The sequence below is a fragment of the Vitis vinifera genome, chromosome 12 (genome assembly GCF_030704535.1).
Source record: "Vitis vinifera cultivar Pinot Noir 40024 chromosome 12, ASM3070453v1".
NCBI lineage: Eukaryota > Viridiplantae > Streptophyta > Magnoliopsida > Vitales > Vitaceae > Vitis > Vitis vinifera.
The window spans coordinates 8,561,316-8,584,592 of record NC_081816.1 but is presented as its reverse complement, the minus strand read 5'-3'; the positions used below and the strand labels follow the sequence as shown (position 1 = coordinate 8,584,592).

At 32.5% G+C, this 23,277-nt stretch overlaps 1 pseudogene; it reads right to left on the bottom strand.

Moving 5' to 3' along the window:
- Positions 1-919: 919 nt before the first annotated feature.
- LOC132254720 (sucrose synthase 2-like) lies at positions 920-22,166 on the bottom strand (annotated as a pseudogene).
- Positions 22,167-23,277: the final 1,111 nt, after the last annotated feature.

Sequence of the window (23,277 nt, the reverse complement as noted above, 5' to 3'; positions counted from 1 at the left end):
ATGAGAGGTGAGCATATTTGGGTTATGAGAAAATGTAGGAAAGAAAAGTAGAGAGTGAAGTGTCATATATTGAATTTTCTATTGTTTGGGAACATAGATATGCAATTTCTCAATATACCTTCTCCTTGGGTCTTTCTTGTGTAAGAATGGGAAAGATTAACACTTGCTATTAGTTTATACTTCCTATGTTAAGAGGATATTACCGAGAGGTAGTTGGGATGCCCAGCTAAACAATATGTAGAAAATATGTTTTATAAGTTCAATCATAATTCTATCATATAAAACCATATTTGCAATGAAACATCTAATAGCCTTGTGGGTATTCTGGCGAAGAATAATCACCAATAATGTATTAGAGAAAAAGAAAAAAGGAAAAGAAATACTCTCATTACTCAAAATATAACACTTTCGAAAGTACAAGAAGAAAATATGTTCTTTGCTAATGACCTCTTATGGACCAAACCTACTCTAAACTTGGGGTCGCTACACATCTTGTCCTCCTTCCCTATCATTGACTTTTTTTTTTATTCTTGAACATGTCAAAGTTATAAAATGTTTTATCCCAATAGCATGCTATTTTCACTAAGAACATGGTCCACATGACCAGAAGGAACCATCCAAAATATGGGATTAAGATCAGGATCAAATAAAAGCAAATGGGGTTAGATTTGTTTGGAATGGTGCATGGCCACCTTAGCATGGCCACCCTTATGCCACATGTCACTTCCTTTTTTTTTCTTTTTTCTTTTTCTCATTTTCACCATTCTTGGTTTAAAAAAATATTTTTTTCCAAATCTCATTTTTTTCGCATTATTTTCCAGATTCTTCATCCTTAGAGCTTTCAAGTCCCAAAAATCACATTTTTAATAAAATTTTGTTGCCATTTTCTTCGGCAGGTATTTCCATAACTTCCATGATTTCTAAAACGTTTTAAAAATAAGTGTGAATTAAATTATGTAATTCCAAGTGATGGAATTTACGGAATTAATTCATGCAGGAATAAATTGGGTTTTGGTGGGTGTGGACCCGCAGTTTTCATGTGCGCCCCCACTCGATCGGCGAGACTCGCTTTTTTATTTGTGAAAAATTGATTTTTGAAAAAAAAAAAGTTGGAGTCGTCACCTATTTTATTTTTATTTTGAAGGGAAAATAAAACAAGAAAGAAAAACCCTAAAAAGTGACTCCATAGTTTTGGAAAAAGCATGTCTTTGAGAAACCCGAGTCTAAGTCTGGGGATCAGGTTACTTATTGGGAAGGTACCTCTAGAAGGTAGCACCCCTCTAAGCCCTAAAAAGGTCTCTACTGACTAAGTTAAGGGAAGCGTGGCAATTAAATGGTTGATCATGGATACCTAAGTAGACTAGGTGATTTCAAATATTGCATGCCTAATAAGAAAACAAACCATGAGAGAAAATCGAAGTACGTACCTGAACGACTTTTCAAGCGCTATCACAAGACATCAAAGTTAGTATAGAGATATAGCACACAACATGCATTTTATCCAAGCAAGTCAAACATACATCTAAGCACCCAAGGATTAAATCAAAGCATGGATATAGCTCATGATAGCATGCATTTTCATAGAATTTTGGAATTAGAGGATAGAGAACGTACCTGGATAGCAAGTATATTTTATAAGATTCCTCGAAAAATGCTAGATTGGTTAGGGCAAGCATAAATTATATGAAATATCCATTATGTCTAATATACAGTTTCAAAGCCAAAATTGAGCTAAGACAAATTAAATGACTCCAAAAATAATAACAATTTCAAGTAAGGTATAAAACCATCAGCATGCGGTTAGAAAATGAAGCATCGTAAAACAATTTCTAAAAAAATGGCTTAGAGTGGAATTTGATTACAAAAAGTTTCAGGAAACAACTCCTACACACCTAGATTAACATACCAAAAGCCAAACACTCATTCAAAAGACAGATTATTGCAAAGGCACCTAAAGGTTCTACAAAGTCCAGATTAGATAAGGAAAAGTGACGTGCATAAATGAATTTTTTTAAAATAATAAATGATCCTATAAAATCATAAAAAAAAATCACACACATATTTCAAAATGTCTATATCACATAAAAAATAAATTCGGGGTCGAATAGTACTCAAAAATATTTTTAAAACTATAAATGTAATCAGATGTACAAACTCCAGCATGCGCAGTAGGCACAACTTTGAAAAATCATATCTCCCTCAAAAATGCATATTTTCTAATATTTTATGTGTCTAAAATCAATTTCAAGAAGCTCATAATTGAGAAAAAATATTGAATCAATTTTAAAAAGTCCTCTAGTATTTTATTTTTTCCAAAAGATCTTGGGTGTCCAGAACTATGTGAAAACGGAGTCCCCCTAAAGACTCATTTATATCTTCTATCTCAGAATGACTTTCTAACTCAAACAAAACCTCAAATTCAAGTTCAAGAAGTGAGGAAAGTCATAAAATTTCTGGAAATTTTTTACAGATATCCTAAAGTTGTCAAAATGAATTTTTGAAGTTGAAGGGTCAGTGGTTGAGTGAAAACTGGCAGCAAGGATCAAAAAGGAATATGTGCATATTTTCAAGTTTTCCATATGGACGAGTTTCTGCATGTGACTTTCAACCATTTCTTTTTCTGAGTATGAGAAGTATATGGGCATGTCTGCTTCTGGAGATATGATATTAAACTTGGGATAAAAAATCAATGCCATGAACAACTCGGTGCAGCCCTAGAAGAGTGAAGGCTGTGTGGCTCTCATACTGTCCAACATGATTCTTGCTTCCGGCAATCTCTTGGTATGTACTGGTGATTATAGAATCTGCATTGTTCATTGCAATTAGATCAGCAGTAAATTGGCTTGAGAAATGGTACTTATCCTCAAATTTTCTCCAATATATATCAGACTCTGGATATTTTGTTTTCTCCAATGCATGAGCAATATTGCACTGCGTAATTCCCAGCTTATAAGATAGTAAAGATGCAACAAGATTCCCATCACTATAGTTGCCAATGATCAGATCTGGAACTCCCTGTAGCTCGGCAGCAATTTCATTTGATACATCCTCTGCAAAGGTTTCCAGATATGGCCATACATCAAACCTTGAGATCCATTTCCGCAGAATACTATTTTCTCTTCTAAATGGCACTCAAAAAATATGTGTATGTTCTGTACCACTGATTCTTTCAAGTCTCTGATTGCGTGTGGTCCCCTTTGCATCAGGTATAAGTCGGGTAACTATGAGAATTTTAGGAATGACATCAAGTCCTTGCTTTTGTATCTTAAGAAGCATCTCATTTTCCAAGGCACGCACTTGATCCAGCATATAAGCAATCTGTCCACCTGTGTCAGGCGAACCTAGCAGTGCTAGAGGTCTGCCCCATACTCCAACCTATTAAGCTTCCAATCTAGCACATCGTGAACGAGCGGCCGATAACTAAAGTCGTGCTGGATTCCAACTGATAGCCCAAAGTCTGATCAAATACACACAAAATTGGGCGCTGAAATGAATTCGCAAAATTCCCACCTTCAAAAAATAGTTCACACGTGGTCAACATTATGAACGTCGTCCCAGTCGAGGAGTATATATGCTCGGAATTCGCATGGCCATGCAGAGAAGTATTGGTTCAAATATTTCTTCCTTGTGACACAACATATTGGTTGTCACATCAGATCTGATGGTAGGACCATGTTTATATCCAAGAACCTCAATGTTTCCTTCATCAAGCGCGTGTCCGACACCACTCTCCAACTTGGCTTGGATCTATCTGCATACCCATCCTTTCACCTGTTGCTAATAAGGACACTTGTCTATCTTATAGATAATTGAGACAAACAACTGACACAGGATTGATTCTTTCATCCAGGACCTCAGATGGGCAGTTTCGATCTGAACCCAAATACCCTCAACAAAACCCACAAATACCACCATATCACCTGTAATATCAAGAGTAGCAACCGCCCTCCAAGGACTTCCCCAGTGACATTGATCAGCCAAATGAGGATGGCTCGGGTGCTAATCATTGCAAACGATAAGACGTTCTTGCAAACCGACCCACAAACCATGAACAAAGGCTATAAGATATAGCAAAAGGATGGCAAGGGGAAGGGAAACACGTAGATGGGCAATCATTCAAAGCCATGTATCATACATGCACTTTCAACAGGCTTGAACATGGAAGAAAGAAGAAGGAACTTCTGGATATTACAATGGAACTAACAAAGTCGGATCATTCTTTAATATAAACAGAAACCAATGGAAGAAACACAAACTATGACAAGGCATGGCATAATTGCAAGAACGAAGGCTCTGGACAAGGGGGACAGTGTGCGTGAAGCATTGGAGCACTGCATTAAGAAAGCATTGTGTTGCCTAGATTTACAAGCCCAGCACCCACCATAGTGGGTTCAATTTCTCGAGGAAGGTATGAAGAGAATGGTGGTTTAGTTTCTCTGTTCCAAGACCATGGCGAAGTAGGAACCAAACTTTGATCATCTAGGGCTTCAAAATGAGAAGATCGCAACGAACTAGTTAGGGTCTTCATGTCAGGAACAGGAACACAAGCAGATGTGGAAGACCCATCCCGCGAATGATGAGAAAGCAGTGACCTAAAAGGAGTGGACTCAGTTTCTAGTGTTTTCGGGAAGTGGGTAACCAAATCTATCTGAAATTCAGATAGAGGAATGCTAGAGATTAGGAATGACTAGGAATTGAATGGCTTGTCGAAGGTCCGACTTCGGGAAGAGTTCCTATGCAAACCAATTTTTGAAATCTAAAATCTCCAGTGAAAAAAAAATCCAAATTTCCATTTAACACGATATATGGCTTGTCATGTACTGAACCCTCTCTCTCAAGTGCAAATCAGAACACGAAACCAAACGTCCGGAGTAAATTCAAAGATGTGAGCCAACAACAGGGACATGGATCGGGATACTAGATGTAGAGTAGTAAACGAAACAAAATACAGGATATCCATAACAAAATAAACAAGGAAACTAGACATTAAATGGGATCCCATTTCTTTCTGAAGTCGATAGATTCGCAGACCAGTGGTGTGATTGAGACTACGTTCAGATTTATGATTAGATGAAACTAAAAGAATATGAGAGAAGAGAAGACCAATATCACTTTCATATCCTAACAAAAAAACAATGGTAAAAGAACACTAACCAGAGAGGATACAGAACAAAGTGATAATATCAATAAGTAAGGAGTTCTCAACAAACATACCGAGGAACGCTCTCCTCTGGCAAGGAGATCCCACTGGTTTGTCGTCTGAGATTTCTTCCACCGCCCTCTCCTTCTTCTCCACCGACAGCTTCTCACTAGAAAGTCTTCTCTGAAAATCCAATTTTTCCGCCTCTCTCTCTTTTTTTTTTTTTTTTCTATGTGCCGAAAGTCCTCCCTTTATACCTATCTGTTAGAGCTTTTTTATAGCAAATAATAGTCCTCCTACGTGAGGAGTCTTCCTCCCTCCAGATTTTATCTTATGCACCGGAAAAACTCATTTTTTTTTAATTTCAAACAATACCAATCCACGCATATCACCCACAATCCATGCATATCATTTAAAGAGTTTTACCGTTTTCAAAAACTTATCCAATGGTAGACTTCTTCCATAAAAATTTCAAATTATTAAATTAAATAAATAAATAAATAATAAAATAGATAATAAATAATAAAATAAATAAATAACTAAATAAATAAATCGGAGAATATAAAATGATAATAATAGATAAATGAATAAATAACAAGATAATAAATAAATAAGTAAGAATACTAAATAAATAAATAACTAAAAAATGATTGATAATAATGAAAATAAATCAAAACAAATGAATAAATAAAACCATAATAAATGATCAAATAAAAGTGGTTAGTAATAATAAAAAATAAAGATAAATAAATAAGTAAATGAGATAAATGCGTCATACAACCATATAAGTCATACTAAAAACAAAGACTAATGGGCCAAGGTGAGACTAAGTGGGCCAAGGTGGACCTAATGGGCCTAAGTGCCTAAGTGGATCTAGGGTGCCTAAATGGGCCTAAGTGCCTAAGTGGGCCTAGGGTGCCTAAATGAGCTACCCTAAAAGCTATCCTAAAAATGAACGAAAAGCCTAAGTCTAAAATAGGGTTGCCAAGGGTCACAATAATGGGTCAGATAATCCCTCGACCAAAATCTCCGAGGTGACTCAGAAAAAGGTAAGTGGTATGAGTAGCCATGGGCCACCAAGGAACTATTTTGAAGTACTGAAAACGAACTCAAAGACATGTGCTAAAGGGACAAATTTGAGGGTCTACAGTGGGGGCCCAACATCAGTGATTGTTTCCTCGAAAAATAAATTTAACTTAATTGTGATATCTGATGATTTTGTACTCGATTCAGTGGCATGTGAGCTATGTTTTATGTCCATTATTTGTGCACTAACCTCATTTTATGATAGCGCGTTACCGCTTGCTGATCAGGTATGCATTTTTTCTCACTCTGACCATCATCCTTATATGTTTTGGCTTTCAATATGTGATCATGTCAATATTCATTATTTTTCTTATTCATTGTCGTGTTAGCTTCATTTTATTAGTAGAGACCCGACTTTGGGAACTTAAAGGGGTGCTACGGTTTTTACTGTACCTTCCCAATAAGTAACCTGACCCCCGAACCTGATTCGGTTTTTCACAGACCACCTTTTTCAAAATAAGTAGTCACACATAGGGTTTTCTTTCTTATTTTCTTTACCCTTTAAAAATAAAACAAAAATAAGTGGCGACTCCAAGTCATTTTTTAATAAATAAAATCATTTTCAAAATAAAATCGAGTTTGCCATCGAATGGAAGCGCATGAGCCTAAATACGGGGTCCACATATATTTTTTTGTAAAATATTTTAAAAAAATTATATTATAATACATGTATTATTTTGAACTGATAATAATAAAAAAGGTAATTGCGTTGCCCTTATTTTTCATCACTATTGAGGGATTGGAGATGAGCATAGTTCAAAGTCGCGATATCGATCATTGACTCGGATGATCTCGAGATATGTTGGTCTCGACATCTTGATTCGATATCAAGCAATACGCAAAATAAGATAATTAGAAATTTCAAAAAAATTATAAAAATATTATGTAAATTATATATAAAAAAAATAGATATAAACTTAATAAGCTTAAAAAATTAATAAATTTTTTTCACATTTAACTCAAAGCTATTTATAATAATACTAAGAATTGTGGATTTAATTCTCAATCTGCCATATAAATACATTTAATTTTTCACTAAATCCCATCTCATACCATCCAGATCATTTTGGACTCAATCATTTAATTTAATTTAATATGTTACCATCAAATCCTATCTCATATCATCAATGTAAATCCATATAAAATGCATTTTTTTACTTTACCAATTTGGGCTCCCAATCTCCCACACTCGCACACCACCATTGTTGTCAAGACCGCCGACAGATGACACCACCTACAATTGCAAATTTGCAACTATGCAAGACCCCGGAGGGGAAGCAATCTAACTGTGAAGGGGTTGTCTGGCCGACGTCGCCGTTGTAAGATTCAGTCCACTTGACGAGTTACCACCGCCGACACCAAACCTCCACCCTCCGATGATTCTTGATTTTTAGGAAAATCAAGTAAGTAAATCCTAAATCATGCCCTCATTCTTCGGTGGTTTCTCCTCTTATTTTCGAACGGGTCAGGGGTTGGGTTTTTTCTTCTTCATCTTCTTTGATCTTCTGGGTTAAAAGCTCCAATTTCAGAATCATGGGTGTCTGCTTTTGAAAGGGGAATCTCTTATTTTTATTTTTGAAAATATTATGATGTTTTATTGTGATTGGAAAGAAAAAAAGAATGTTTGAAAAAAAATTTGTAATCTAACCGAGTCTTATCGATTCCGTGCCGAGTTTGTGCATTATATCGTATCAGATGCTGGTCTCGTCGCTGCAAGTGTCGAGGCTGTTGATCAATATCTCTTGGAGTCTGGAGAAATTTAAAGTGTCTCTACAAGTATTTCATTAGCAGGTGTGTGAAAGGAGGTTGGTTTTTATTTGTTTCACTCAATTTTTATACTTTCTGCACTTCAATTTCTTGTATGAAAGTGTAATTGTAGTATGATCTGTCTTTTTTACAAGGATTTTTGTAATTGTGTTTCAATTTTGGTTGGATCTTGGAAAGAGACGTGAGCATATTTGGGTTATGAGAAAAGGTGGGAAAGAAAAGTAGAGAGTAAAGCACCATATATTGAATTTTCTATTGTTTGGGAACATAGAAATGCAACTTCTAAATATACCTTTTCCTTGGTTCTTTCTTGTGTAAGAATGGGAAAGATTAGCACTTGCTATTAGTTTATATTTCCTATGTTAAGAGGATATTACCGAGAGGTAGTTGGGAGGTCCAGCTAAACAATATGCAGAAAATTTATTTTATTAGTTCAATCATAATGCTATCATATAAAACCATATTTGCAATGAAACATCTAATAGCTTTGTGGGTATTCCAGCGAAGAATAATCAACAATAATGTATTAGAGAAAAAGAAAAAAGGAAAAAAAAAATACTCTCATTACTCAAAATATAACACTTATATAACACTTTCGAAAGTACAAGAAGAAAATATGTTTTTTGCTAATAACCTCTTATAGACCAAACCTACTCTAAACTTGGGGTCGTTGCTCCTCTTGTCCTCATTCCTTATCATTGGCATTTTTTTTAATTCTCGAACATGTCAAAGTTATAAAATGTTTTATCCCAATAGCATGCTATTTTCACTAAGAACATGGTCCACATGATCAGAAAGAACCATCCAAAATATGGGATCAAGATCAGGATCAACAAAGTTGCAGCTGCTGTTCCACTTAAGAACCGAACATGACCCAAAATAAGGAGATATCTTCCATCTTCTTGAATTTTGATAGTTCCATCTGAATCAAGGATTTCATAAACCACAACCATCATGAAATATATAAATGATGCAAATAAGGAGATTTGCATACCTATGTTGTGTTGGGCAAATGGGAAAACATTCTCATATTGGTATTTCGCAAGGACAGTTGAACTCAGAATTGTAAGGAAAGATATGAAAGCTGATGAAGTTTTGTCATGAAAACAATAAATAAATAAGTAGGAAATTCAATTAGATTTATGAAAATAAGATACTAGTAGTACTAATTAAAAATGTTAGATAAATATGATCAAATTAATAATTTTATCTAATTTTAGAGAATATGAGTAAGGTAAGGGAATATTGAAAACAAAATGGAGATGAAAAGAGGGAACAAAATGGGAAAAGGACATGAGAAAATGCGGCATACCGCATGCCTTGGTTGTGTGGCCATGGCAGATATTGTAGATGTTGTTGTTCTTACTTTGAGGCCTGACTGGGAGGGATATTGTAGAGCATCACACTTTGAAGCCTAAATTAATTCACAATTAATTCAGGGAGGGATACAGTTTGAATATGCACACTTTGAACACGCGAATAGTAGTGAGATATGAAACCGCGAAAAGTAGAATAATAGTGAGATATGAAACCACGAAAAGTAGAATAGTAGAGTAGAATAGTAGTGAGATACATTTTGAATATGCAGGTAGAGAGTGAATTTATAAGTGAGCGAGAGGTTGAATAGTGCCTAGTTGTTGGTAGTGAGAAGTTACGGAATAGTCCCTCGAGTCAAGTGGTGAGTTGTTTTTATGTGAGTGTAAAGTTTCGAGCAGGAATGTGAGATTAGGATTTAACTCAATGCTTGCTTAGGAATGACAATTTTCCGGGTAATTTGGGTCACCCGCCCCGTCCCTATTGGGACGAGTATGAGAATATCCTATTCGGGTATAAAACGGGTTTGGGGAATATATAAAAACCCGAATCGGGTTTAAGGCAGGGATGGGTTTTGCAGTTTCTGCCCCACCCCGTATGTGAATTACCAATTTACCCTTACGTCATTACAAAATACCCAAAAAGTCCTCCATATATAATCATTTCTTCCTCAAGTTTTAGGGTTATTTCGCTCGTGAAAGAGTTAGAGGGCTTTCGCTCTCATTTCTTCCCGTTTTCTCATTTCTTCCTAAATTGCTCAGGGTTCTTTTGCTCATAAGAGGCCTTTCGTTTTCTCATTTCTTCCCGTTTTCTCATTTCTTCCTAAATTGCTTCTTCCCATTTCACCCTAAAAGCACAATTTTTGCTCTAAAAACTAAAAACCAAATTCGTAGACAACAAATTATTAGGGTTTCTATAGATTCCTCATTTCCAGGTAAGAAAACCCTAAGTTTTGAGGCTTTGTTAGAATGTCTTGTTTTTCATATTTTTCTGGTTTTGCTTTATGGATTTGAGATTTTTTGGGTTGTTTATTTGTAGATATGTACATTTTGTTCTCATATGTGCAATTTTTAGTTTTGTTGCACAACAAATGCTTGATTAAATGTGTTTATGATAACCCATATAACGTTTATTGAAATTTCAGAGACCAATGTTCTGTAAAAGCATAATTCCCGAAAATACATTTGGAACGGGGATGAGATTATCAGCTCTTTTGTAAACAGGTAAGGGGGACACCAACTCGCCTCGCCCCAAGTTTGGGACAGAGATGGGCAAAAAAATATATAACTGGGATGGAAATGGGGTAGGGGTGGCATGTCCCATACCCGCCCCGTTGCCATCCCTATGCTTGCTTATTGGTTGTACTTGTATTTTTTAAGGGTATCAAAGTTTTAATAAATATATATAATATTTTTAGTTTTGAATCGATGTGGGATAAATAATTTTTATTTCTTTTAAAACTGCTGATAACACAATATCTAAGACAAAAAAAAAAACTATGTATCAACAAAGAAAACTAACTCAAAAATAATAAAAAATATATATTATAATTTAAAATCCCCTATACACAAAAATAAAAATATAACTCATTGCTACAATCTAATAATGTAAATCATTAAATACTATCTAATAAGTGATTTATTTTATCATTAATTTTTTTTGCATTCTTCATGTGCTTAATATATCTTCTCTTAATTGATGCAAGTTGGGATATACTTCTCTTTTATTTTTAACATTTTAATTTTATCCTTTAATTTTATAAATAAAAAATAAAGATAAAATTCACAAATGTATATATAAAAATGTCCAAGAAAAGATTTCACATTTCAAAAGTTTCAAATAGATAAAAATTTGTTATGAAATTTTATTATTAAGTTTTGAAGGTGGAAAATCATAATAAGATACAATGTTTAACTACGGCAACCACTTTAAAAACTATTTTGTTTATCATTTATCAATATTTATTACAAATTTATAAATTTACCAAAAATTCTTCATGAATTATTAATTTTTTCTTTAAATATTTTGATCATTTCACTTAAAATCATACAACATAAATAATCTTTTATCGTATTTTCTATCATATGCTAAGATGTGAATAATGGATGGTAAAAGTACAAAATAATAATAATAATAATGAATATATTTTGTTTTTATTATTTATTTTTTACTATTAGTAACCACTCGATATATTTGCACGAGGTTGAGGCCATGGTAATGATAGCGCACCAAATAACATTTTTCTAATAGGTGAATTCAGGGATTTTTATATAATGTTAGAAAACGTATAAAGTAGGTGATTTTAGGGATTTTTATATAATGTTGAAAACTTGGAAGACAGAATTTAGGACAAAACACAACTATATATATAATCTATATTACAATTTAAAAACCCTTATACAAAAAAGTTATACACCACCATAAAATGCATTTAAAAAGAAAAAGAAAATGAAAATCTTTGTTATAGTCTAATAATGAAACCATCAACTCATACTACCGATTTATTAAGTGATTTATTTAACCTTTAATTATTTTTTATATTTTTTATTTGCACAGTATATCATCCCTTAATTAATGTAAGTTGGAATGTACTTTTTTCTTCATAATTTTATTTTTATTTTTTAATTTTAGAATAGAAAATAAAGATTGTGATATACTTTCTTTTCGTATTTTCTAAGAATTTTAATTTTTTATTTAATTTTAAATAAAAAATAATATATATGAGTGATGATAAAATTTACAAAATAATAAAATACAATGTTTTTCCATCAAAACAACTTCTCCCATCGAGATACCAATAATCTAACCATGGTGGATGAAGTTATTGACTCTAGCCCCCAATAATCTAACCATGGTGGACGAAGTTATTAAATCTAGCCCACTTGATTCTTTGAGGAATACTGCCCAAAGTTTTGGGGAAACCAGAGGCTGTGGCCAGCAGTTCTCATAGCTTTGTTTGGTTTGAATTGGAATGACTACTCTGTCCTTAGATTTGAAAGATTGACCGCTGATTCATGTGGGTATAATTGGGTATTCACCTACATAGTTTGTCCTCAATCTAAGTGTTGCTGTGTTGGGGCAGCCCATTGTTTGGTTTGTGAACCCACTTAACGCCCAAAGAGTACGGAGGATGAAACCGCTGTTTTCCAATGGGGCTATGTGTAGGGCCGGATTCAAGCACGTGTCAATTTCTTTGTTTAGTCTGCATCCTGCCACACAGTCTACACGAACATATTTCACTGGAATTTTCTTTTTCAAAAAGTATAAATAAAAAAACAAAAATCATAAATTAAAAACCTGCCACACAGTCTACACAGATCTCTTTTATGATTATTTGTTTAATTAAATTAATTGAGAGTTTAATTTTGGGCGTTGTACCAACTTTATCACATCTTTGTCCCCTATGTGACCAAATCTGCCATATTTTTTCAAATAATTTCCCGACCCTTTTAGGATTTGTTTTCAATTGCTGTAAAACTTCCCAAAAATCCTATAAAAAAAAGGTAGGTCTGAGAATTTCTTAATGCGCTTGAGCTTGGGAAGTTGACCTGCTTAGCCATATATACAAGGCTGATAAGCTTTTTAGGAATTGGATCTAATATTCTAACATAGAAATTATAAATTAAATTAAAATGTATTTTCAAAGCTTTTCTAGCTAAATGATGTGGGTTTTACAAAGACCCAGTCACAATTTACACCAATTCCAATTTTCCCAACCCTGAGCAATTGGTTGTAATTCGTGAGTCTCCAAGCAAAAATTCCATGAAATTGCTTCACTGCAGTTTCTTCATCTCAATTTTTCGTAACTTTCTTGGAATATGCCCTCCCTGGATGCTTCAAGAGCAGGCTGATGATCATCCTGCTCTTATTAAGTTAAGATTTACTATAATATTTTATTTTTCTAAAACCAACCATCACACTATCTCTTATTCACAAGTATAATAAATCCACCAGTCATCTTTCTGCCCAAAAGCTGAAATATTTACAATAATCTCTAAGTTAAAAAAAATATTTCCAAAAATATTTTACAATTTAACAAAATATAATTTAACATACAAAAGTCCATATAACTCAAATTGGTACATATAAAAAGAGAAATATAAATTTAAAAACAACTATTATTATAGTTCTTTTACTTTCTAGAACGCTTCTTGAACTTCTTGTGGTCCCTCTGAAACTATATTTGCATCTAAAATTTTAGAAAATAAAGAGATGGGCATTTCCACGTTGCTCAGTAGGGTGTTTTACACCCAAATAGGTTAGAAATTCTAGGTCAATAACACAACCATATGTCAAAATACAATATTACATTTACAATATATACATTAAAAGAAACCTTAACCATATAAATTTAAAACAATCAAAATTATCATTTTCCTTATTCAATCATATGTTTAGTATATCAACAATTCTAAATTTACAAAATAAACAAGTCATTTTAGTTTTGAATAATATATTCAAACATACACTTGATAAATAATACAAATCCTTCTTCCAAACGCAATTATGATGCAAATGCTTACACGCAATCACACAATGCACTATGGTTCTCAAGCTTTCACCAAAGGATACACATCTGTACCTAAATATACTCCCCATTCGGAGTCTTCCCGAAGTAAACTTTTGGGACTTTCACCTTAAAGATCTCACTTCCTTCTTAATTTGCCCTCTCTGGGATCATTTCATTTTTTTTTTCTTTTCATTTTTGCCCTCTCCAGGGTCTTTTCATTCTTATTTCCATTTCACACAACCATTTCTTCAATCTTTCTTTTTCCTCACACAACCATGATGTATGAAGTGCGATCACATCATATTTCAACATCCAAAATTAATAATTAAAATAATAGGATGCAAGATATACTCTCCTCAAAGCACAACCTGAACTTTCACGATTCATACAACCAACTTATTCACCCAAATTAATAACACCAATGCATCTTTATTGCCACTGTGTTGCTTACTGAACCCGGATGGCAAAGTGATCCCAAATACCAAAACTTCAATGCAGTCTCATGGCCAACATTTTGAACCAATAGATTGGAGCATAGATATGATCATAGAAATCCTCCATTAAGTTCACTTCCCCATAACCTCACTCCTCAAATCCCAGCAACTTAGCCATTGATAATATCATCCCACCATCAACAACAAACAAAGAAGAATAAAAACATAAAAATAGAGTATGAACTTAGCTCTATTTCATGGATTGTCAAAGAGCTAGGAGAAGGTGGAATCCACAAGGAACAAGAGCATGATTTTTATATCTCAAGTTCAGAGAAGGAACAATGCATCAGATATTTACAAGAGAAAGCAAAGATAAAAAAAAAAAAAAAAAACAAACAAAGCCAAAACAGAGCATGCATACAGAGAGTTAGATCCAACAAAGCAAATGAGTGGCCCTTGATAATCGATCAACAAATCAATGCTCAGAAAAAAATTGTTAAAATTAAATGGGAAGGGTAGGGATCTTAAAAATTTTTATTTTAATTTTTTTCCTCGTATTTTTTTATGAATTCTAAGTGAAATTATTATGAATCAACAATTTTATTGATATTTAAAATTCATATATATATATATATATATATATATATATATATATAAATATATATGAATTTTAAATAAATTTTGGAAGGTATTTGTAATGGGGTATTTTTATTTGCAATTTCCTATTATGTTGAAACATTGTAAGATAAATCAAATATATCGGGTATGATTTGGATACAAATAATTAAAATAATAATAATTTTTATTTAAATATAAAAATTAATTGAAATTTACTTTTCAAAGATAATATTTGTTATAAATAGTTAAAACAAATGTATAATTATTAATTTTAAAAATTGAAGTTGACATTGAAATTCATGTTGGAGCAATTCCGAAGGCCCACTAGGCCAAACTAAGATTGACTCGGACCAGTATGGTCCGTTTAAATGCCTACCTTTTTATTATAAGCTCACTAAGCTGCATCTCTCAAGACTCTAGTGAAACACAATCTGGCCCAAATAAATTTTCCGATTCAATCCACTTCCTACAATTCCGCCAAAAAGAAATAATTTCTTATTGAAAAAATGGTTAAAAATAAGAATAGCAAGAGAATCAAGTATTGCTCAAAAGAGTTTTTTTTTTTTTTTTAAAAAAAAAAAAAACTACTATCTTAACCTTAAAAAAAAAAAATTGAAAATAAGTAAAACATAAGATAAGTTACAAACTAAATGCACCAAAAGTAAATTCAAAAATGGAATAGATGGTTAGGGACAATAACATAAACAAGTAGGTTTATCAATTGTTGAATCCATAGAATCTGTGGTCTCCCTATGCATTATGAATTTTTTTCTCTGCTTCAAATAATAATAATAATAATAATAATAATGTTTATTCATACTAATAAACAATTCTTCATAATCATAACCTCCTAATTTCCAATAATTATAATTGAAATTATTTTGAATAAACAATGTTGAAACCAAACAATATTTCAACATAATAGGAAAGTGCAAATAAAAATACCCCATTACAAATACCTTCCAAAATTTATTTAAAATTCATAGATTTTTTTTTTTTAAACTTTAAATATCAATAAAATTGTTGATTCATAATAATTTCACTCAAAATTCATAAATAAATAAATAAATTAATTAATTAATTAATTAATTAATGAGGGAAAAATTTTAAATAAAATAAAAAATTAAAACCCTACCCTTCCCATTTAATTTTCACAATTTTCTTCAACTTCAAATACAAATTACATTGTTTATTCAAAACAATTTCAATTATAATTGTTGGAAATTAGTAGGTTATGATTATGAAGAATTGTTTATTAGTATGAATAAATATTATTATTATTATTAAAATTTTGAAGTTTTTACTATTTATTTTTTATTTTTTATTTTTCATCATTTTCGTTAATTTTATTGCTATTAGTATGAATAAACATTATTATTATTATTACTTGAAGTAGAGAAAAAAAATCTTAAAATTAAAACAAATGTAAATTTGAAGGGTATGGGTTTTTACTTCTTCTTTTTTCATAAATTTCATCAATTTTAAGTATAATTAGTATGAATAAACACTATTATTGCTATTTGAAGTGGAGAAAAAATTCTTAAAATTAAAAATAAATAAAAATAAATTTGATGGGTTTAAAAATATAAATTCAAATTTAAATTTATGATGACTTTTATTTATTTACATGATATTAAGTATTTCATTATTATAATAATGTATTGTTAATAATAGAAAATTTTTGTACTCTCATTTGATTATATAATATTAACACTTATTACCATGTATCTTTAATAATAGATTCATATTCATGTAGAATATGATATATATATATATATATATAATTTTTATTCAAATTCAACTTTTATTTATTTATGTAATATTAATATTTATTTAATACATTTTAAATTAAATAAGTACTAATGCTTTGTAATCAATTAAAAATAAGACCTTGAGGAAAATCAAGGATATGTGTAAATATAAATTTATAATAAAAATTTATAAATATAAACTTATTTATTCTTGATAATACATGGATATAGATTCATTATTTTTAACTGATAATAATAAAAAAGGCAACTGTGTTGGCCTCATTTTTCATCACTGTTGAGGGATTGGAGACAAGTATGGTTCAAAGTCGCGATATCGATCATTGACTCAGATGATCTCGAGATATGTTAGTCTCGACATCTTGATTCAGTATCAAGCAATACGCAAAATAAGATAATTAGAAATTTCATAAAATTATAAAAATGTTATGTAAATTATATATAAAAAATAGATAGAAATTAAATAAGCTTAAAAACTTAATAAAACAAAAAAATTTCACATTTAACTCAAAGCTATTTATAATAATACTAAGAATTGGGGATTTAATTCTCAATCTGCCACATAAATACATTTAATTTTTCATTAAATCCCATCTCATACCATCCATATCATTTTGGACTCAGTCATTTAATTTAATTTAATAAGTTACCATCAAATCCTATCTCATATCATCAATGTAAATCCATATAAAATGCATTTTTTACTTTACCAATTTGGGCTCCCAATCTCGCACACCTTGCACACCACCGTTGCTGTCAAGACTATCGATAGATGACACCACCTGCAATTGCAAATTTGCAACTATGAAAGACCTCGGATGGGGAGCAATCTGACTATGAGGGGTTGCCTGGCCGACGTCGCCGTTGTAAGATTCAGTCCACTTGACGAGTTACCACCACCGACACCAAACCTCCACCCTCCGATGATTCTCGATTTTTAGGAAAATCAGGTAAGTAAATCCTAAATCATGCCCTCATCATTCGGTGGTTTCTCCTCTTATTTCCGAACGGGTCAGGGGTTGGGTTTTTTCTTTTTCGTCTTTTTTTATCTTCTGGGTTAAAAGCTCCAATTTCAGAATCATAGGTGTTTGCTTTTGAAAGGGGAATCTTTGATTTTTATTTTTGAAAATACTCTGATGTTTTATTATGATTGGAAAGAAAAAAAGAATGTTTGAAAATTTTTCTGTAATCTAACTGAGTCTTACTGATTTCATGCCGAGTTTGTGCATTATATCGTATCAGGTGTTGGTCTCGTCGCTGCAGGTGCCGAGGCTGTTGATCAGTATCTTTTGGAGTCTGGAGGAATTTAAAGTGTCTCTGCAAGTATTTCATTAGCAAATGTGTTAAAGGAGGCTGGTTTTTATTTGTTCCACTCAATTGTTATACCTTATGCACTTCAATTTCTTGTAAGAAAGTGTAATTGTAGTATAATCTGTCTCTTTTATTAGGATTTTTGTAATTGTTTTTCAATTTTGGTTGGATCTTGGAATGAGAGGTGAGCATATTTGGGTTATGAGAAAATGTGGGAAAGAAAAGTAGAGAGTGAAGTGCCATATATTGAATTTTCTATTGTTTGGGAACATAGAAATGAAATTTCTAAATATACCTTTTCCTTGGGTCTTTCTTGTGTAAGAATGGGAAATATTAGCACTTGCTATTAGTTTATACTTCCTATGTTAAGAGGATATTACCGAGAGGTAGTTGGGAGGCCCAGCTAAACAATATGCAGAAAATATGTTTTATAAGTTCAATCATAATTCTATCATATAAAACCATATTTGCAATGAAACATCTAATAGCCATGTGGGTATTCCAGCGAAGAATAATCACCAATAATGTATTAAAGAAAAAGAAAAAAGGAAAAAAAAAATACTCTCATTACTCAAAATATAACACTTTCAAAAGTACAAGAAGAAAATATGTTTTTTTGTTAATAACTTCTTATGGACCAAACCTATTCTAAACTTGGGGTCGCTGCACCTCTTGTCCTCCTTCCTTATCATTGACATTTTTTTTATTCTTGAACATGTCAAAGTTATAAAATGTTTTATCCCAATAGCATGTTATTTTAACTAAGAACATGGTCCACATGACCAGAAGGAACCATCCAAAATATGGGATTAAGATCAGGATCAAATAAAAGCAAGTGGGGTTAGATTTGTTTGGAATGGTGCATGGCCACCTTTGCATGGCCACCCTTATGCCACGTGTCACTTCCTTTTTTTTTTTTTTTCTCATTTTCACCATTCTTGGTTTAAAAAAATATTTTTTTCCAAATCTCATTTTTTTCGCATTATTTTCCAGATTCTTCATCCTTAGAGCTTTCAAGTCCCAAAAATCACATTTTTAATAAAATTTTGTTGCCATTTTCTTCGGCATGGATTTCCATAACTTCCATGATTTCTAAAACATTTTAAAAATAAGTGTGAATTAAATTCTGTAATTCCAAGTGATGGAATTTACGAAATTAATTCATACAGGAATAAATTGGGTTTTGGTGAAGGCCCAACATCAGTGATTGTTTCCCCGAAAAATAAATTTGACTTAATTGTGATATCTGATGATTTTGTACTCGATTCAGTGGCTTGTGAGCTATGTTTTATGTCCATTATTTGTGCACTAACCTCATTTTATGATAGCGCGTTGCCGCTTGCTGATCAGGTACGCATTTTTTCTCACTCTAACCATCATCCTTATATGTTTTGGCTTTCAATATGTGATCATGTCGGTATTCATTGTTTTTATTATTGATTGTTGCGTCAACTTCATTTTATTAGTAGAGACCCGACTTTGGGGACTTAAAGGGGTGCTACGGTCTTTACCGTACCTTCCCGATAAGTAACCTGACCCCCAAACTCGATCCAATTTTTTACAGACCACCTTTTCCAAAATAAGGAGTCACACTTAGGGTTTTCTTTCTTATTTTGTTTACCCTTTAAAAATAAAACAAAAATAAGTGGCGACTCCAAGTCATTTTCTAATAAATAAAATTATTTTCAAAATAAAATCAAGCTCGCCATCGAGTGGAAACGCATGAGCCTAAATACGGGGTCCACATATATTTTTTTGTAAAATATTTTTAAAAAATTATATTATAATGCATGTATTATTTTGAACAGATAATAATAAAAAGGGTAATTGTGTTGCCCTCATTTTTCATCATTGTTAAGGGATTGGAGACGAGCATGGTTCAAAGTCGCGATATCGATCATTAACTCAGATGTTCCCGAGATATGTTGGTCTCAACATCTTGATTCAATATCAAGCAACACGCAAAATAAGATAATTAGAAATTTCAAAAAATTATAAAAATATTATGTAAATTATATATAAAAAATAGATATAAATTTAATAAGCTTAAAAAATTAATAAAACTTTTTCACATTTAACTCAAAGCCATTTATAATACTACTAAGAATTGTGGATTTAATTCTCAATCTGCCATATAAATACATTTAATTTTTCATTAAATCCTATCTCATACCATCCATATCATTTTGGACTCAATCATTTAATTTAATTTAATATGTTACCATCAAATCCTATCTCATATCATCAATGTAAATCCATATAAAATGCATTTTTTACTTTACCAATTTAGGCTCCCAATCTTCCATACTCGCACAACACCATTGTTGTCAAGACCGTCGACAGATGACACCACCTACAATTGCAAATTTGCAACTATGCAAGACCCCGAAGGGAGAGCAATCTGACTGTGAGAGGGTTGCCTGGCCGACGTCGCTGTTGTAAGATTCAATCCACTTGACGAGTTACCACCGTTGACACCAAACCTCCACCCTCCGATGATTCTCGATTTTTAGGAAAATCAAGTAAGTAAATCCTAAATCATGCCCTCATCCTTCGGTGGTTTCTCCTCTTATTTCCGAACGAGTCAGGGGTTGGGTTTTTTCTTCTTCATCTTCTTTGATCTTTTAGGTTAAAAGCTCCAATTTCAGAATCATGGGTGTTTGCTTTTGAAAGGTGAATTTCTGATTTTTATTTTTGAAAATATTCTGATGTTTTATTGTGATTGGAAAGAAAAAGAGAATGTTTGAAAAAAAATTTGTAATCCAACCAAGTCTTATTGATTCCGTGCCGAGTTTGTGCATTATATCGTATCAGGTGATGGTCTCGTCGCTGCAGGTGTCGAGGCTGTTGTTCAATATCTCTTGGAGTCTGGAGAAATTTAAAGTGTCTCTGCAAGTATTTCATTAGCATGTGTGTTAAAGGAGGTTGGTTTTTATTTGTTTCACTCAATTGTTATACCTTCTACACTTCAATTTCTTGTAAGAAAGTGTAATTGTAGTATGATCTATCTCTTTTATTAGGATTTTTGTAATTGTTTTTCAATGGTTGGATCTTAGAATGAGAGGTGAGCATATTTGGGTTATGAGAAAATGTGGGAAAGAAAAGTAGAGAGTGAAGTGCCATATATTGAATTTTCTATTGTTTGGGAACATAGATATGCAATTTCTAAATATACCTTCTCCTTGGGTCTTTCTTGTGTAAGAATGGGAAAGATTAGCACTTGCTATTAGTTTATACTTCCTATGTTAAGAGGATATTACCGAGAGGTAGTCGGGGGGTCCAACTAAACAATATGCAAAAAATATGTTTTATTAGTTCAATCGTAATGCTATCATATAAAACCATATTTTGCAATGAAACATCTAATAGCCTTGTGGGTATTCCGACGAAGAATAATCACCAATAATGTATTAGAAAAAAAGAAAAAAGGAAAAAAATACTCTCATTACTCAAAATATAACACTTATTTAACACTTTCGAAAGTACAAGAAGAAAATATGTTTTTTGCTAATAACCTCTGATGGACCAAACCTACTCTAAACTTGGAGTCGTTGCTCCTCTTGTCCTCCTTCCCTATCATTGGCATTTTTTTTTATTCTTGAACATGTCAAAGTTATAAAATGTTTTATCCCAATAGCATGTTATTTTCACTAAGAACATGGTCCACATGATCAGAAAGAACCATCCAAAATATGGGATCAAGATCAGGATCAACAAAGTTGCAGCTGCTGTTCCACTTAAGAACCGAACATGACTCAAAATAAGGAGATATCTTCCATCTTCTTCAATTTTGATAGTTCCATTAGAATCAAGGATTTCATAAACCACAACCATCATGAAATATATAAATGATGCAAATAAGGAGATTTGCATACCTATGTTGTGTTGGGCAAATGGGGAAACATTCTCATATTGGTATTTCGCAAGGACAGTTGAACTCAGAATTGTAAGGAAAGATATGAAAGTTGATGAAGTTTTGTCATGAAAACAATAAATAAATAAGTAGGAAATTCAATTAGATTTATGAAAATAAGATACTAGTAGTATTAATTAAAAATGTTAGATAAATATGATCAAATTAATAATTTTATCTAATTTTAGAGAATATGAGTAAGGTAAGGGGATATTGAAAACAAAATGGAGATGAAAAGAGGGAACAAAATGGGAAAAGGACATGAGAAAATGCGGCATACCGCATGCCTTGGTTGTGTGGCCATGGCAGATATTGTAGATGTTGTTGTTCTTACTTTGAGGCCTGACTGGGAGGGATATTGTAGAGCAACACACTTTGAAGCCTAAATTAATTCACAATTAATTCAGGGAGGGATACACTTTGAACACGCGAATAGTAGTGAGATATGAAACCGCGAAAAGTGGAATAATAGTGAGATATGAAACCACGAAAAGTAGAATAGTAGAGTAGAATAGTAGTGAGATACGTTTTGAATATGCAGGTAGGGAGTGAATTTATAAGTGAGCGAGAGGTTGAATAGTGCCTGGTTGTTGGTAGTGAGAAGTTACGGAATAGTCCCTCGAGTCAAGTGGTGAGTTGTTTTTATGTGAGTGTAAAGTTTCAAGTAGGAATGTGAGATTAGGATTTAGCTCAATGCTTGCTTAGGAATGACAATTTTCCGGGTAATTCGGGTCACCCGCCCCGTCCCTATTGGGACGGGTATGAGAATATCCTATTCGGGTATAAAAAGGGTTTGGGGAATATATAAAAACCCGAATTGGGTTTAAGGCAGGGATGGGTTTTGCAGTTTCTGCCCCGCCCCGTATGTGAATTACCAATTTACCCTTATGTCATTACAAAATACCCAAAAAGTCCTACACATATAATCATTTCTTCCTCAAGTTTTAGGGTTATTTTGCTCATGAGAGAGTTAGAGGGCTTTCGCTCTCATTTCTTCCCGTTTTCTCATTTCTTCCTAAATTGCTCAGGGTTCTTTTGCTCGTAAAAGGCCTTTCGTTTTCTCATTTCTTCCCGTTTTCTCATTTATTCCTAAATTGCTTCTTCCCATTTCACCCTAAAAGCACAATTTTTGCTCTAAAAACCAAAAACCAAATTCGTAGACAACAAATTATTAGGGTTTCTATGGATTCCTCATTTCCAGGTAAGAAAACCCTAAGTTTTGAGGCTTTGTTAGAATGTCTTGTTTTTCATATTTTTCTGGTTTTGGTTTATGGATTTGAGATTTTTTGGGTTGTTTATTTGTAGATCTGTGCATTTTGTTCTCATATGTGCAGTTTGTAGTTTTGTTGCACAACAAATGCTTGATTAAATGTGTTTATGATAACCCATATAACGTTTATTGAAATTTCAGAGAC